Source organism: Balaenoptera borealis, assembly GCF_965194805.1.
Source record: "Balaenoptera borealis genome assembly, chromosome: 11".
Taxonomy (NCBI): Eukaryota; Metazoa; Chordata; class Mammalia; order Artiodactyla; family Balaenopteridae; genus Balaenoptera; species Balaenoptera borealis.
In genome coordinates this window covers 64,486,302-64,504,506 of record NC_138868.1, presented here as the reverse complement: position 1 = coordinate 64,504,506, position 18,205 = coordinate 64,486,302, and the positions used below count along the sequence as shown (strand labels likewise).

The window sequence follows — 18,205 nt, the reverse complement described above, 5'->3', positions numbered from 1 at the left end:
AAGAACTTTATAAAAAGCACCCTTTGTACCAGCAGCCCCATCATTCAGCCCAGCCTAGGCTGGGACTAGAGGGAAAAAATAAACCCTTCGGCAGCCCTCAGGGTCACTACTTCCCAAGTGGCCACCTCAGGAGGCCATGCCCTGAGTGTCTGCTGAGGACATGGTCTCAGGAACATGGCAGGGAGTCAGGCTGCCTTCCCACTGCCAGCTTAGGCAAACCACAGGAAGCTGCCTGAAGCTTGTGATTCAGGCGTGTTTATGGGTGACTTGTGAGTCTTTGTTAGAATAGCCACAGGCCTGTAATTTAAAAGGAAAGGAGGGCAGGTCTGTTGAGGCGTGAGGCGGAGCTGCAGGAGATTGCCTCAGAGTCTGGGTAATCTCACTGCAGCAGGTCCCTTTCCTACCCTGTGCTTATCAGACTCAGGGCTGATCCTCACTTTGAGGATAGGCCTGCCTCTGAGGACATCACTGTAGGCCTGCCCAGTTCCCTTAGGCTTGGCTGCTATAGGCCTGAGTAGAGTCTGCAGTGTCTGGGAGACTTGGGATCCAGTGGGGTGCTATGGGGGCAAGGTATGAGTTGCTAGGAAAATTGGATTTGGCCGCAGGCTGGGAATTGGAGGCTTTCTCAAGCAGGAAGGCTGTAGGGCCATTTGGCTGGGACCTTAAGCTCAAGGGGCTTCAGAATTTGGCTGATGATCAGTGTACAGGAATGAGGTGAAAGCCGAGGGTGGCCCCAAAGATGGAGAACCTCAGAATCAAAGCTGCCAGAGCCACATTGAGGTTCTTGGAGAGCCTGTTTACATGGTCTGCTTTACTTTACAGGGGCGAGGACAGATTCCCAAGCCACTAAATTGCCCAAACCGGGAAGTCGGGGTACTAGAATTTCATACCAGGCAAGTTTCCCAGTCTCTCACTCCAATAACATTTTTGCATCTGGGCAGACAAGGGGAAAATTCCTCCATTATAATATCACATGTACAGGATCCTTGGCAGCTCTGTGTGTGGTGGCACATCTTTCCTTTCTTCCCTTCCTGTTGATATGAGATCTCCTTTATAGATTCCTCAAGTGTCAGAGCTGAAAAGATTTTAGAAGCCATGTGGATCAATTCTTTTATTTGACAGAAAAGGAAACAGAGAACTGGAGAGAAATGATAGGCACAAAGGCACACAGCTAGTTAACGATCACTAGGATAGAAATCAGGTCTTCTGCCGTCCAGTCCAGGGCTTTTTCCATAATACCACACCCTTTATAACAAGTAACATTTGTATATTAGGGGTTCCTGACTACTCCATGTTCTATTTCCCATTTTACTCACTTCCATGCATAGGGCCTTAAACTGTACCTTGTATATGATAAAATGACTTTTTGAAGAGTTTCCACTATTTGGTATTTTGATGGAACAAACAAAAAACCAAAAACAAAAAAAACTAGGTTAGGAAGAAGTTATCACAATAGACGTTTCCAGTTTGAAATGCAGATGGACCAAGGTGGAATAGCAAATTCCCAGATTCTAAGGCTTTGCTGCTCAAAGTCGTCTATGGACCAGTAGCATGAGCATCATCTGGAAGTCCTGCCCCAGTCCTGCCTTTTCAGAAGATCCCTAGATGACCTGAATACATACTAGATTTTGGGTAGTCCTACTTGAGGGTAACACTAAAAAAATGTTCTCCCCTCCTTTTCCTACCCAAATGCTTAATGTTCTCCTACCTCCCTCTTGCTCCTCCACCTGCTCCATCCTCACTCCTAAATGTTGCTATGTTAATCTTCTGCCTCATCTTGAACTTTAAAGCCACAGCAGGGGTGGTGGGGGTAGGGGGTAGGGGGGTGGAGGAATGCTATATTTTAAAGGGGGGCTCAAAATGGAAATTTTTAGAAAAATAAAAGAGCCAATTTGAAAGAACTTTTGCAGCTCTAATGCCATGTTGTTAATGTAGAAGTATAAACATCTACTATGTTTATGTTGGCTCACTTGTAAAATCATCATCTTTGGTTATATTTAGGAATTTGATGGCTTGGAAAGTACACTGAAAGACTCTGAGAACAAAAATAATTTCCCCTTAACTCTCTCGAAAATAAGAAAATCTCTTAAAAAAAAAAAATCCCAATAACATCTTTTCTCTACTTTGTTATCCCCATCTACCATCATGTGTTTCTTCCTCTTAACTTTTTCTCTCTCTCATCATTCCTAGTTCAATTTCCTCATTTTATTTACATTTTTAAAAATAGGATTTTTCTTATTACTTATTTCTTATAGAAAAATTAGGAAATAAAGAAGCAAAAGAAAACACAAGAATCCCACTGATGTAGAAACACCTACAAATCTTTTATATAAAATTATCTCAAACCTTTTTGTGAATGTACTTGTTCACAAAAAAGGGATAATGCAGAACACAATAATTAGTATATACTTCCTTTTAAATGGAACTATAAATTAACTTCTTTACACCTGTGCATATAAAAATGAATGGCATCATTTTAATTAAATTCTGCCATATGATCGTACCATGATTGATTTAATCATACTTCATTTGCTAGATATTTAGGTAGTTCAAAATTTTCACTATTAAAAACAGTAATGCAGACCAGAAGGCAGACAGCAGAAGCAAGAAGAACTACAATCCTGTAGCCTGTGGAACAAAACCACATTCATAGAAAGATAGACAAGATGAAAAGGCAGAGGGCTATGTACCAGACGAAGAAACAAGACAAAACCCCAGAAAAACAACTAAATGAAGTGGAGATAGGCAACCTTCCAGAAAAAGAATTCAGAATAATGATACTGAAGATGATCCAGGACCTTGGAAAAAGAATGGAGGCAAAGATCGAGAAGATGCAAGAAAAGGTTAACAAAGACCTAGAAGAATTAAAGAACAAACAAACAGAGATGAACAATATAATAATTGAAATGAAAAATACACTAGAAGGGATAAATAGCAGAATAACTGAGGCAGAAGAAGGGATAAGTGACCTGGAAGACAGAATGGTGGAATTCACTGCTGTGGAACAGAATAAAGAAAAAAGAATGAAAAGAAATGAAGACAGCATAAGAGACCTCTGGGACAACATTAAACGCAACAACATTCGCACTATAGGGGTCCCAGAAGGAGAAGAGAGAGAGAAAGGACCAGAGAAAATATTTGAAGAGATTATAGTCGAAAACTTCCCTAACATGGGAAAGGAAACAGCCACCCAAGTCCAGGAAGCACAGAGAGTCCCAGGCAGGTTAAACCCAAGGAGAAACACGCCGAGACACATAGCAATCAAATTGGCAAAAATTAAAGACAAAGGAAAATTATTCAAAGCAGCAAGGGAAAAAAGACAAATAACATACAAGGGAACTCCCATAAGGTTAACAGCTGATTTCTCCACAGAAACTCTACAAGCCAGAAGGGAGTGGCATGATATACTTAAAGTGATGAAAGGGAAAAACCTACAACCAAGATTACTCTACCCAGGAAGGATCTCATTCAGATTCAATGGAGAAATCAAAAGCTTTACAGACAAGCAAAAGCTAAGAGAATTCAGCACCACCAAACCAGCTCTACAACAAATGCTAAAGGAACTTCTCTAAGTGGGAAACACCAGAGAAGAAAAGGACCTACAAAAACAAACCCAAAACAATTAAGAAAATGGTAAGAGGAACATACATATCGATAATTACCTTAAATGTGAAAGGATTAAATGCTCCAACCAAAAGACACAGGCTTGCTGAACGGATACAAAAACAAGACCCATATATATGCTGTCTACAAGAGACCCACTTCAGACCTAGGGACACATACATACTGAAAGTGAGGGGATGGAAAAAGATATTCTTTGCCAGTGGAAATCAGAAGAAAGCTGGAGTAGCAATACTCATGTTAGATAAAATAGACTTTAAAATAAAAACTGTTACAAGAGACAAGGAAGGACACTACATAATGATCAAGGGGTCAATCCAAGAAGAAGATATAACAATTATAAATATATATGCACCCAACAGGGGAGCACCTCAATACATAAGGCAACTGCTAACAGCTATAAAAGAGGAAATCAACAGTGACACAATAATAGTGAGGGACTTTAACACCTCACTTACAGCAATGGACAGATCATCCAAACAGAAAATTAATAAGGAAACGCAAGCTTTAAATGACACAATAGACTAGATAGATTTAATTGGTATTTATAGGACATTCCATCCAAAAACAGCAGATTACACTTTCTTCTCAAGTGCACACAGAACATCCTCCAGGATAGAACACATCTTGGGTCACAAATCAAGCCTCAGTAAATTTAAGAAAATTGAAATCATATCAAGCATCTTTTCTGACCACAACGCTATGAGATTAGAAATGAATTACAGGGAGAAAAATGTAAAAAACACAAACACATGGAGGCTAAACAATACATTACTAAATAACCAAGAGATCACTGAAGAAATCAAAGAGGAAATCAAAAAATACTTACAGAAAAATGATGATGAAAATACGACGATCCAAAACCTATCGGATGTGGCAAAAGCAGTTCTAAGAGAGAAGTTTATAGCTATACAAGCCTACCTCAAGAAACAAGAAAAATCTCAAATAAACAATCTAACCTTACACCTAAAGGAACTAGAGAAAGAAGAACAAACAAAACCCAAAATTAGCAGAAGGAAAGAAATCATAAAGATCAGAGCAGAAATAAATGAAATAGAAACAAAGAAAACAATAGCAAAGATCAATAAAACTAAAAGCTGGTTCTTTGAGAAGATAAACAAAATTGATAAACCTTAGCCAGACTCATCAAGAAAAAGAGGGAGAGGACTCAAATCAATAAAATTAGAAATGAAAAAGGAGGAGTTACAACAGACACCACACAAATACAAAGCATCCTAAGAGACTACTACAGGCAACTCTATGCCAATAAAATGGACAACCTGGAAGAAATGGACAAATTCTTAGAAAGGTATAACCTTCTGAGACTGAACCAGGAAGAAATAGAAAATATGAACAGACCAATCACAACTAATGAAATTGAAACTGTGATTAAAAATCTTCCAACAAACAAAAGCCCAGGACCAGATGGCTTCTCAGGCAAATTCTATCAAACATTTAGAGAAGAGCTAACACCCATCCTTCTCAAACTCTTCCAGAAAATTGCAGAGGAAGGAACACTCCCAAACTCATTCTATGAGGCCACCATCACCCTGATACCAAAACCAGACAAAGACACTACAAAAAAAGAAAATTACAGACCAATATCACTGATGAATATTGATGCAAAAATCCTCAACAAAATACTAGCAAACAGAATCCAACAGCACATTAAAAGGATCATACACCATGATCAAGTGGGATTTATCTCAGGGATGCAAGGATTCTTCAATATACACAAATCAATCAATGTGATACACCATATTAACAAACTGAAGAATAAAAACCATATGATCATCTCAATAGATGCAGAGAAAGATTTTGACACAATTCAACACCCATTTATGATAAAAACGCTCCAGAAAGTGGGCATAGAGGGAACCTACCTCAACATAATAAAGGCCATATACAAAAAACCCAGAGCAAACATCATTCTCAATGGTGAAAAACTGAAACCATTTCCTCTAAGGTCAGGAACAAGACAAGGATGTCCACTCTCATCACTATTATTCAACATAGTTTTGGAAGTCCTAGCCATGGCAATCAGAGAAGAAAAAGAAATAAAAGGAATCCCATTGGAAAAGAAGTAAAACTGTCACTGTTTACAGATGACATGATACTATACATAGAGAATCCTAAAGATGCCACCAGAAAACTACTAGAGCTAATCAATGAATTTGGTAAAGTTGCAGGATACAAAATTAATGCACAGAAATCTCTTGCATTCCTATAAACGAATGATGAAAAATCTGAAAGAGAAATTAAGGAAACACTCCCATTTACCACTGCAACAAAAAGAATAAAATACCTAGGAATAAACCTACCTAGGGAGACAAACGAACTGTCTGCAGAAAACTATAAGACACTGATGAAAGAAATTAAAGATGATACCAACAGATGGAGAGATATACCATGTTCTTGGATTGGAAGAATCAATATTGTGAAAATGACTATACTACCCAAATCAATCTACAGATTCAATGCAATCCCTATCAAATTACCAATGGCATTTTTTACGGAACTAGAACAAAAAATCTTAAAATTTGTATGGAGACACAAAAGACCCCGAATAGCCAAAGCAGTCTTGAGGGAAAAAAACCGAGCTGGAGGAATCAGGCTCCCTGACTTCAGACTACAAACCTACGGTAATCAAGACAATATGCTACTGACACAAAAACAGAAACATAGATCAATGGAACAAGATAGAAAGCCCAGAGATAAACCAAGCACCTATGGTCAACTAATCTATGACAAAGGAGGCAAGGATATACAATGGAGAAAAGACAGTCTCTTCAATAAGTGGTGCTGGGAAAACTGGACAGCTACATGTTAAAGAATGAAATTAGAATACTCTCTAACACCACACACAAAAATAAACTCAAAATGGATTAGAGACCTAAATGTGAGACCGGACACTATAAACCTCTTAGAGGAAAACATAGGAAGAACACTCTCTGACATAAATCACAGCAAGATCTTTTTTAATCCACCTCCTAGAGTAATGGAAATAAAACCAAAAATAAACAAATGGGACTTAATGAAACTTAAAAGCTTTTGCACAGCAAAGGAAACCATAAACAAGATGAAAAGACAACCCTCAAAATGGGAGAAAATATTTGCAAAAGAATCAACGGACAAAGGATTAATCCCCAAAATATATAAACAGCTCATGCAGCTCAATATTAAAGAAACAAACAACCCAATCCAAAAATGAGCAGAAGACCTAAATAGACATTTCTCCAAAGAAGACATACAGACGGCCAAGAAGCACACAAAAAGCTGCTCAACATCACTAATTATTAGGGAAATGCAAATCAAAATTACAATGAGGTATCACCTCACACCAGTTAGAATGGGCATCATCAGAAAATCTACAAACAGCAAATGCTGGAGAGGGTGTGGAGAAAAGGGAACCCTCTTGCACTGTTGGTGGGAATGTAAATTGATACAGCCACTATGGAGAACAGTATGGAGGTTCCTTAAAAAACTATCAATAGAATTACCATATGACCCAGCAATCCCACTACTGGGCATATACCTGGAGAAAATCATAATTCAAAAAGACACATGCACCCCAATGTTCATTGCAGCACTATTTACAATAGCTAGGTCATGGAAGCAACCTAAATGCCCATTGACAGACGAATGGATAAGGAAGTTGTGGTATATATATACAATGGAATATTACTCAGCCATGAAAAGGAATGAAATTGGGTTATTTGTTGAGACGTGGATGGATGTAGAGACTGTCATACAGACTGAAGTAAGTCAGAAAGCGAAAAACAAATATTGTATATTAACGCATATATGTGGAACCTAGAAAAATTGTACAGATTAACCAGTTTGCAGGACAGAAATTGAGATGTAGAGAGCAAACGTATGGACACTAAGGGGGAAAAGCAGCCGTGGGTGGGGCGTGGGGGTGTGGTGGGATGAATTGGGAGATTGGAATTGACATGTATACACTGATGTGTATAAAATGGATGACTAATAAGAACCTGCTGTATAAAAAATAAATAAAATAAAATTCAAAAAAAAACAGTACTGTACATGCTTAATGATTTTCTTACCTTAAAATCTTTGATTATGTACACATGAATGCATTATTACACCTGTGAAAAAATTTAAATACAGATAACACTAAATTTTTTGACCATCATTCTCAGCCCTCGTTCGCTTCCCACCTTCCGAGAGGTAACAACTGTTACCAGTTTTGTGTGTATTCTCCCAGACCATGTTCTATGCATTTAATGCATATATATATGTAGCCATAGGAAACAATTTACCGTTTTAGGTTGTTGATTTTTTGGTGGTTTTTTTTTTTATACCAGTGCTATGATACAATATCGATCATTCTTCGAATTGCCTTTCTCACTAAACAATCAGTCTTGGAGTGCTTTCTGTATTGATACTTATAGAACTACTTCATTCATTTTGGCTGCTGCATTGTATTCTTTGTTATGAATATACCATGGTTTATTTAGCCTGTGTTGTTATTAATTGACTTTTAGGCTGTTTCCACTTTTTCTCTCTTACAAAGGACATGCTTATAGATGTTTCTTTATGTACCTGTATGAGTGTATCTCTAGAGTAGATTCAGAGAAATGGCATCACTTGATCTTAAGATCACCTACTTCTTTCTATGTGTGAATGAGAGGAAAAACTCTTTTGAGGATCCTGGAGGAGAAAAAGTTTAGTTCTTAAAAGTCCAAAAAATGATCCCCCCCCCACACACCAGCTTTGTTCTAGTATTATCTTGAGGTTTCTAGCTAGGGGGGATGGGTAAAAATGAACAAGTAAAAGGACATACCAGGATTGAGGGGAAAGATAACAGGCAGGTTTGGCTGAGTTCAAGATGCTGCCTTCTCTCTCTCTCTCTTTTTTTTTTTTTTTAACATCTTTATTGGAGTATAATTCCTTTACAATGTTGTGCTAGTTTCTGCTGTATAACAAAGTGAATCAGCTATATGCATACGTATATCCCCTTATCCCCTTCCTCTTGCGCCTCCCCCCCACACTCTCTATCCCACCCCTCTAGGTGGTCACAAAGCACCGAGCTGATCTCCCTGTGCTATGCAGCTGCTTCCGACTAGCTAGCTATTTTACATTTGGTAGTGTATATATGTCAATGCCACTCTCTCACTTCATCCCAGCTTACCCTTCCCCCTCCCCATGTCCCCATTCTCTATGTCTGCGTCTTTACTCCTGTCCTGCCCCTAGGTTCATCAGAACCATTTTTTCCTTTTTTTAGATTCCATATATATGTGTTAGCATACGGTATTTGTTTTTCTCTTTCAGACTTACTTCACTCTGTATGACAGACTCTAGGTCCATCCACCTCACTACAAATAACTTAATTTCGTTTCTTTTTATGGCGAGTAATATTCTATTGTATATATGTGCCACATCTTCTTTATCCATTCATCTGTCGATGAACACTTAGGTTGCTTCCATGTGCTGCAATGAACATTGTGGTACATGACTCTTTTCGAATTATGGTTTTCTCAGGGTATATGCCCAGTAGTGGGATTGCTGGGTCGTATGGTAGTTCTATTTGTAGTTTTTTAAGGAACCTCCATACTGTTCTCCATAGTGGCTCTGTCAATTTACATTCCCACCAACAGTGCAAGAGGGTTCCCTTTTCTCCATACCCTCTCCAGCATTTATTGTTTGTAGATTTTTGATGATAACCATTCTGACTGGTGTGAGGTGATACCTCATTGTAGTTTTGATTTGCATTTCTCTAATGATTAGTGATGTTGAGCATCCTTTCATGTGTTTGTTGGCAATCTGTGTATCTTCTTTGGAGAAATGTCTATTTAGATCTTCTGCCCATTTTTGGATTGGGTTGTTTGTTTTTTTGATATTGAGCTGCATGAGCTGCTTGTATATTTTGGAGCTTAATCTTTGTCAGTTGCTTCGTTTGCAAATATTTTCTCCCATTCTGAGGGTTATCTTTTCATCTTTTTTATGGTTTCCTTTGCTGTGCAAAACCTTTTAAGTTTCATTAGGTCCCATTTGTTTATTTTTGTTTTTATTTCCATTTCTCTAGGAGGTGGGTCAAAAAGGATCTTGCTGTGATTTATGTCATAGAGTGTTCTTCCTATGTTTTCCTCCAAGAGTTTTATAGTGTCTGGCCTTACATTTAGGTCTTTAATCCATTTTGAGTTTATTTTTGTGTATGGTGTTAGGGAGTGTTCTAATTTCACTTTTTACATGTAGCTGTCCAGTTTTCCCAGCACCACTTATTGAAGGGTTGACTTTTCTCCATTGTATACTCTTGCTTCCTTTATCAAAGATAAGGTTGGGGTTTCCATGGTGGCGCAGTGGTTGAGAATCTGCCTGCCAATGCAGGGGACATAGGTTCAAGCCCTGGTCTGGGAAGATCCCACATGCCACGGAGCAACTAGGCCTGCGAGCCACAGCTACTGAGCCTGCGCGTCTGGAGCCTGTGCTCCGCAACAAGAGAGGCCATGATAGTGAGAGGCCTGTGCACCGCGATGAAGAGTGGACCCCGCTTGCCGCAACTAGAGAAAGCCCTCACACAGAAACAAAGACCCAACACAGCCAAAAATAAATAAATTAATTAATTTATTAAAAAAAAAAAAAGATAAGGTGACCATATGTGCGTGGGTTTATATTTGGGCTTTCTATCCTGTTCCATTGAGCTATATTTCTGTTTCTGTGCCAGTACCATACTGTCTTGATTACTGTAGCTTTGTAGTATAGTCTGAAGTCAGGGAACCTGATTCCTCCAGCTCTGTTTTTCTTTCTGAAGATTGCTTTGGTTATTCGGGGTTTTTTGTGTTTCCACACAAATTGTGAAAGTTTTTGTTCTAGTTCTGTGAAAAATGCCATTGGTAGTTTGATAGGGATTGCATTGAATCTGTAGATTGTTTTAGGTAGGATGGTCATTTTCACAATGTTGATTCTTCCAATCCAGGAACATGGTATAGCTCTCCATCTGTTTGTATCATCTTTAATTTGTTTCATCAGGGTCTTACAGCTTTCTGCATACAGGTCTTCTGTCTCCTTAGATAGGTTTTTTCCTAGGTATTTTATTCTTTTTGTTGCAATGGTAAATGGGAGTGTTTCCTTAATTTCTCTTTCAGATTTTTCATCATTAGTGTATAGGAATGCAAGAGATTTCTGTGCTTTAACTGTGTATCCTGCCACTTTACCAAATTCACTGATTGGCTCTAGTAGTTTTCTGGTGGCATCTTTAGGATTCTGTATGTATAGTATCTTGTCATCTACAAACAGTGACAGTTTTATTTCATCTTTTCCAATTTAGATTCATTTTATTTCTTTTTCTTCTCTGATTGCTGTGGCTAAAACTTCCAAAACTATGTTGAATAATGGTGAGCATGTGCAACCTTGTCTTGTTCCTGATCTTAGAGGAAATGGTTTCAGTTTTTCACCATTAAGAATGATGTTGAAAAAAAATAAAATAAAAAAAAAAAAAAAAAAAAAAAAGAATGATGTTGGCTGTGGGTGTGTCTTATATGGTCTTTTTATGTTGAGGTAGGTTCCCTCTATGCCTACTTTCTGGAGAGTTTTTAACATAAATCTGTGTTGAATTTTGTCAAAAGCTTTTTCTGCATCTATTGAGATTATCACATGGTTTGTATACTTCAATTTGTTAATATTGTGTATCACATTGATTGATTTGCGTATATTGAAGAATCCTTGCATTCCGGGGATAAATGCCACTTGATCATGGTGTATGATCCTTTTAATGTGTTTTTGGATTCTGTTTGCTAGCATTTTGTTAAGGATTTTGGCATCCATGTTCATCAGTGATATTGGCCTGTAGTTTTCTTTTTTTGTGACATCTTTGTCTGGTTTTGGTATCAGGGTGATGGTGGCCTCGTAGAATGAGTTTGGGTGTGTTCCTCCCTCTGCTATATTTTGGAAGAGTTTGAGAAGGATGGGTGTTAGCTTTTCTCTAAATGTTTGATAGAATTTGCCTGTGAAGCCATCTGGTGCTGGGTTTTTGTTTGTTGAAAGATTTTTAATCACAGTTTCGATTTCAGTGCTTGTGATTTGCCTATTTGTATTTTCTATTTCTTCCTGGTTCAGTCTCAGAAGGTTATACCTTTCTAAGAATTTGTCCATTTCTTCCAGGTTGTCCATTTTACTGGCATATAGTTGTTTGTAGTAATCTCTAATGATCCTTTGTATTTCTGCAGTGTCAGTTGTTACTTCTCCTTTTTCATTTCTAATTCTGTTGATTTGAGTCTTCTCCCTTTTTTTCTTGATGAGTCTGGCTAATGGCTTATCAATTTTGTTTATCTTCTCAAAGAACCAGCTTTTAGTTTTATTGATCTTTGCTATTATTTTCTTTGTTTCTATTTCATTTATTTCTGCTCTGATCTTTATGGTTTCTTTCCTTCTGCTAACTTTGGGGGTCTTTTTGTTCTTCTTTCTCTAATTGCTTTTGGTGTAAGGTTAGGTTATTTATTTGAGATGTTTCTTGTTTCTTGAGATAGGATTGTATTGCTATAAACTTCCCTCTTAGAACTGCTTTTGCTGCATCCCATCGGATTTGGGTCATCATGTTTTCATTGTCATTTGTTTCTAGGTATTTTTTGATTTCTTATTTGATTTATTCAGTGATCTCTTGGTTATTTAGTAGTGTGCTGTTTAGCCTCCATGTGTTTGTATTTTTTACAGTTTTTTTCCTGTAATTGATATCTAGTCTTGTAGCATTGTGGTTGGAAAAGATACTGATACAATTTCAATTTTCTTAAATTTACCAAGGCTTGATTTGTGACCCAAGATATGGTCTATCCAGGAGAGTGTTCCATGAGCACTTGAGAAGAAAGTGTATTCTGTTGTTTTTGGATTGAATGTCCTATAAATATCAATTAAGTCCCTGTTGTTTAATGTGTCATTTAAAACTTGTGTTTCCTTATGCAATAGTTCCACAAAAATGTAGACTACATTTATATGCACATTAAAGGAAAGTGTTTATAGAGTCACTGCAAAACTGGTATTAATAATATGGATATATTCATCTATGTATCTATAATTTTTTTTTTTTTTAGAAATTCACGTTCTTTTATTTATTTATTTATTTATTTATGACTGTGTTGAGTCTTCGTTTCTGTGCGAGGGCTTTCTCTAGTTGCAGCAAGTGGGGATCACTATTCATCGCGGTGTGCGGGCCTCTCACCATCGCGGCCTCTCTTGTTGCGGAGCTCAGGCTCCAGACGCGCAGGCTCAGTAATTGTGGCTCACGGGCCCTGTTGCTCCGTGGCATGTGGGATCTTCCCAGACCAGGGCTCGAACCCATGTCCCCTGCATTGGCAGGCAGATTCTCAACCACTGCGCCACCAGGGAAGCCCTGTATCTATAATTTTAAAATAAAAAATAAACTGAAAAAAATTAAAAAAATAAAGCTTGTGTTTCCTTATTTATTTTCATTTTGGATGATCTGCCCATTGGTGAAAGTGGGGTGTTAAAGCCCCCTACTATTATTGTGTTACTGTCGATTTCCCCTTTTATGGTTGTTAGCATTTGCCTTATGCATTGAGGTGCTCCTATGTTGAGTGCATAAATATTTACCATTGTTATATCTTCTTCTTGGTTTGATCCCTGGATCATTATGTAGTGTTCTTCTTTGCCTCTTGTAATAGTCTTTATTTTAAAGTCTATTTTGTCTGATATGAGAATTGCTACTCCAGCTTTCTTTTGATTTCCATTTGCATGGAATATCTTTTTCCATCCCCTCACTTTCAGTCTGTTTGTGTCCCTAGCCCTGAAGTGGGTCTCTTGTAGACAGCATATATATGGGTCTTGTTTTTGTATCCATTCAGCCAGTCTGTGTCTTTTGGTGGGAGCATTTAATCCGTTTACATTTAAGGTCATTATCGATATGTATGTTCCTATTACCATTTTCTTAATTGTTTTGGGTTTGTTATTGTAGGTCTTTTCCTTCTGTTGTGTTTCCTGCCTAGAGAAATTCCTTTAGCATTTGTCATAAAGCTGGTTTGGTGGTGCTGAATTCTCTTAGCTTTTGCTTGTCTGTAAAGGTCTTCATTTTTCCATCTAATCTGAATTAGATCCTTGCTGGGTAGAGTAATCTTGGTTGTAGGTTTCTCCCTTTCATCACTTTAAATATGTCCTGCCACTCCCTTCTGGCTTGCAGAGTTTCTGCTGAAAGATCAGTTGTTAATCTTATGGTGATTCCTTTGTATGTTATTTGTTGCTTTTCCCTTGCTGCTTTTAATATTTTTTCTTTGTATTTAATTTTTTTAAATTAATTAATTAATTTTTACTTTTGGCTATGTTGGGTCTTCGTTGCTGTGCGTGGTCTTTCTCTAGTTGTGGCAAGTGGGGTCTACTCTTCATTGCGGTGCGCAGGCTTCTCATTGTGGCAGCCTCTCTTGTTGTGGAGCACAGGCTCTAGGCATGCAGGCTTCAGTAGTTGTGATATGCAGGCTCGGTAGTTGTGGCTCAGAGGCTCTACAGTGCAGGCTCAGTAGTTGTGGCACACGGGCTCTAGAGCACAGGCTCAGTAGTTGTGGCACAAGGGCTTAGTTGCTCCGCAGCATGTGGGATCTTCCCAAGCCAGGGCTCGAACCCGTGTCTCCTGCATTGGCAGGTGGCTTCTTAACCACTGTGCCACCCAGGAAGCCCTGTATTTAATTTTTGGTTGTTTGATTAATATGTGTCTCGGCGTGTTTCTCTTTGGGTTTATCCTGTATGGGACTCTCTGTGCTTTCTGGACTTGATTGACTATTTCCTTTCTCATGTTAGGGCAGTTTGTGACTATAATCTCTTCAAACATTTTCTCCGACCCTTTCTTTTTCTCTTCTTCTTCTGGGACCCCTATAATTCGAATGTTGGTGCGTTTTATGTTGTCCCAGAGGTCTCTGAGACTGTCCTCAATTCTTTTCATTCTTTTTTCTTTATTCTGTTCCCTGGCAGTTATTTCCACCATTTAATCTTCCAGCTCACTTATCCGTTCTTCTGCCTCAGTTATTCTGCTATTGATTACTTCTAGAATATTTTTATTTTCAATTATTGTGTTGTTCATCACCGTTTGTTTGCTCTTTAGTTCTTCTAGATCCTTGTTAAATGTTTCTTGTATTTTCTCCATTCTGTTTCCGAGATTTTGGATCATCTTTACTATCATTACTCTGAATTCTTTTTCAGGTAGGTTGCATATTTCATCTTCATTTATTTGGTATTGTAGGTTTTTACCTTGCTCCTTTGTCTGTACTATATTTTTTTGTTGTTTCATTTTTTTTTTTTGATGGGTGGGGCTGTATTCCTGTCTTACTGGTTGTTCGGCCTGAGGCGACCACCACTGGAGTTTGCAGGCAGTTGGATAGAGCCGGGTCTTGGTGCTGAGATGAGGACCTCTGGGAGGCCTCACTCCAATTAATATTCCCTGGGGTCTGAGGTTCTCTGTTAGTCCAGCAGTTTGGACTCAGAGCTCCCACCACAGGAGCTTGGGTCCAACCTCTGGCCTGGGAACCAAGATCCTGCAAGCTGCATGGCATGGCAGAAAAAAAAAAAAAAAAAAAAGGAGCAGCACAATATCAAAGAATAAAAAACAAAATAAAATTAGAAAGATAGGCTTCCCTGGTGGTGCAGTGGTTGAGAATCTGCCGGCCAATGCAGGGGACACGAGTTTGAGCCCTGGTTTGGGAAGATCCCACATGCCGCGGAGCAACTGGGCCCGTGAGCCATAACTACTGAGCCTGTGTGTCTGGAGTCTCTGCTCCGCAACAAGAGAGGCCGCGATAGTGAGAGGCCCGCGCACCGCAATGAAGAGTGGCCCCCGTTTGCCGCAACTAGAGAAAGCCCTCGCATAGAAACGAAGACCCAACACAGCCAAAATAAATAAATAAATTTTATTTAAAAAAAAAAATTAGAGAGATAAAAAATATGTCAGGAAAAATAAAAATATAATTGAAACAACTGCAATAAGGTAAAATAAAACCACAACAGAAAAAAGAAATAAAAAGGGGGGGGGGGGACAAGCCAAAAGGAGAGAACAATAACAAAGTATAAAGAATAAAATAAAATTAGAAAAATAAAAGATTTATTAGGAAAACTAAAAATATAAATGAAGCATGGATAAATGAGCTTCTCGGAAATATGTACACTGGTTTTCAATGTTCTTTGGGAATTTGGAAGCCAATCTTGCTCAGAGAGAGAAGCAGCTAAATTAGGTGGCAAGAGCAAAAATAGTCTTTGAGGTGACATGTCCTAGATCCTGAAAGTAAGAAAGGGAGGACCTGGTACTTGCCCCAGTCTAGGTCTTCTCATTCTGTGTTTCAAACACACAGCCTATATTTCTCTTCACAATATAAGGTGTGCTAAAAAATTATTTGTTCAAAAAAAATAATGGAAAGCTTTTAAAAAGACCCCAGCTTTCCCTAATGAGGAACTGCACGTTTTTAAAGCTCAAATCTCATGTTGCCCCGTTGCCTAAAGCCCTTTGATCACTTCCCAGTGCTCTTAGGATAAAGTTCAAAATTTTTAACTTGACTTGCAAGGCTCCACATGGCCTGGGGCCGCCTACCTCACCAGCATTCTTACACATCATTCTTCCTGGAGCTCTTTACACTTCAGCCACACAAGTCATTTCTTTGATCCTCAAGGGCTCCAAGCTTCCTCATCAATGATACTCCTTACACCCAGAGCACCCTCTGGTGCAACCCACCCACCCGCCTCCCACCTTGCCCACGTCATCTGGTTAATTGCCACTCATCTCTCAGGTCTCAGTGTAGCTGTCATTGCCAAGGAAGGCCTTCCCTTGGCCACTCAGGAGGCCAGCTTACCCTATTCTCTACCTGCAAAGCACTCTGTGTTTTTCCTTTATAGCACTTAGGATTATTGTAACTTGATCATTAAGTGTGTAATTACTGAATGTTTGTTTTTCACTCCTCACCTCCTAACTCCGGACTATAAGGTCCATGGGGATGGGCTCTGCATCTGCTCTGTTCACTACTTTATCAAAGGGGCTTTACCTACATCATTTCATTTAGTTTCAAATCCTATCAGGTAGACATCCTCATCCCTTATTTGAGAGAGGAGAAGCCTCAGAGAGATGTATGGTAGAGCCAAGATTTGACCACAGTTCCATCTGCATTATTAAAAGCCTAAAAGGGTTAGAAGTTCATTTATTTGGGATTTGAATTCTCAGGACCTGAACTGGAGTCCCAGTTCTACCTCTTTATAGGCTTATCATTCTGGGACATTCTTCTCATCTGTAGAATAGAGATAATATTACTTACCTTATGTACCTCCTAATTTTCTTAGAGGATCAAATGAAATAATATACATGACATCCCTGGTAGATCATAATCCCCTCTGCAAACATAAGTGAAACAGGTAGCATTTTTCATCAGGCTTGAGTCTGTAATGGTTGCTGCTTGTCCGGTCTGCCCACTCTGGGCATCAGTTTCTTGGATAAAATTGTCAGGCTGGAGACACTGAATCCATCTGTCCTTGTATACTGTCTAGAGGAGGTTGTTAGATTGGACTTATACTGACAACAAAAAGATTAATTTAGAATGATACCATCCATCTTACAAAACAAGAATTATACATTTAGCTTTTACGTACATATAAAGACAATAAATAATATGCAGTGTGTTTCTAGTATTTAACCTCTAGTCCTTGATCACCCAGATGAAATGATTAGGTAAGTGTAGTTAATGATTAGCATTAATGGTTAAGAGCTTAGACTTTGGAGTCAGAGAAATTTGGATTCAATTCTCTCAGCTCTACATTTACCAACAAGGAGGGCTTGGGCAAGTTACTTAACTTCTCTAAGCTTCACTTCTTCATCTTTAAAATGTACCTACCCCTCAGACTGTTGTAAGGACTGAAACAAACAATGTAAGTAAGTGCCTGGAACTTAGGAAACACTCTATCAATGTGGAGAGTCATTATTACCATCCCAGTCTGCTTTCTTTCCTGGCTTGCTGATCCCTATACACCTATTTGTTCCATGCTTCTTCCATTCCAATTGGAATGACGACTTTCAGGTGTCAGAGTCTTAAATACTAATGCCAAGAACCCTCTCAATCTGCAACCGGTCTAAGTGAAGCCAAGCTTGTATGAAGGCGAGAGCTTTCCTCCTGTGCACTCTGCACAATAAGTCCTACCACTTTCTTGTATTTCTGGGGAAGATTCTTTATTTGTGCAGAGCAGCAAGTTCCTGTAACCATATTTGAACAACTGCATGTCTATGCTCAACTCCTTTTGAGTGGCACAGTAAGGATGGGAGGATCTCGTTCTCTCTGGCTTTGCACAGTAAAAAGATGTACAATTTGGAGCCACAGTGAAAAGGGGGTTTACTGTTCAGTCATTTCACGGCTTCTACCACATAGGCTCTATAAGGTGATTTGATTCACAATTAATTTAAAAAAGAGAGACTTACTGTAATTTTGAAGTAGGAGTCAGAAATTCTAGCGATAGCATTGTATTCTGGTTTGTCTGTGTGTTTCTCACTTAAAATGCACTTATTGAGAACTTACGGTGTTTTCTTCTCTGGGGGAGGAATACAAAGATGAATAAGTTATCTCTTCCTCATAGGAACTAAATCCTCTGTAGGAGATGG

At 38.6% G+C, this 18,205-nt stretch overlaps 1 long non-coding RNA gene across 1 annotated transcript in view; it reads right to left on the bottom strand.

Moving 5' to 3' along the window:
• The window catches only part of LOC309605920, a 98,560-nt gene that overhangs the window by 14,358 nt on the left and 65,997 nt on the right, over positions 1–18,205 (bottom strand). The window contains exons 3-4 of the long non-coding RNA XR_014231572.1: positions 18,026–18,135; positions 16,875–17,128 (exon numbers count right to left, since the gene is read on the bottom strand). This is a non-coding gene — a long non-coding RNA (uncharacterized lncRNA). The remainder of the gene's footprint in view (positions 1–16,874; positions 17,129–18,025; positions 18,136–18,205) is intronic.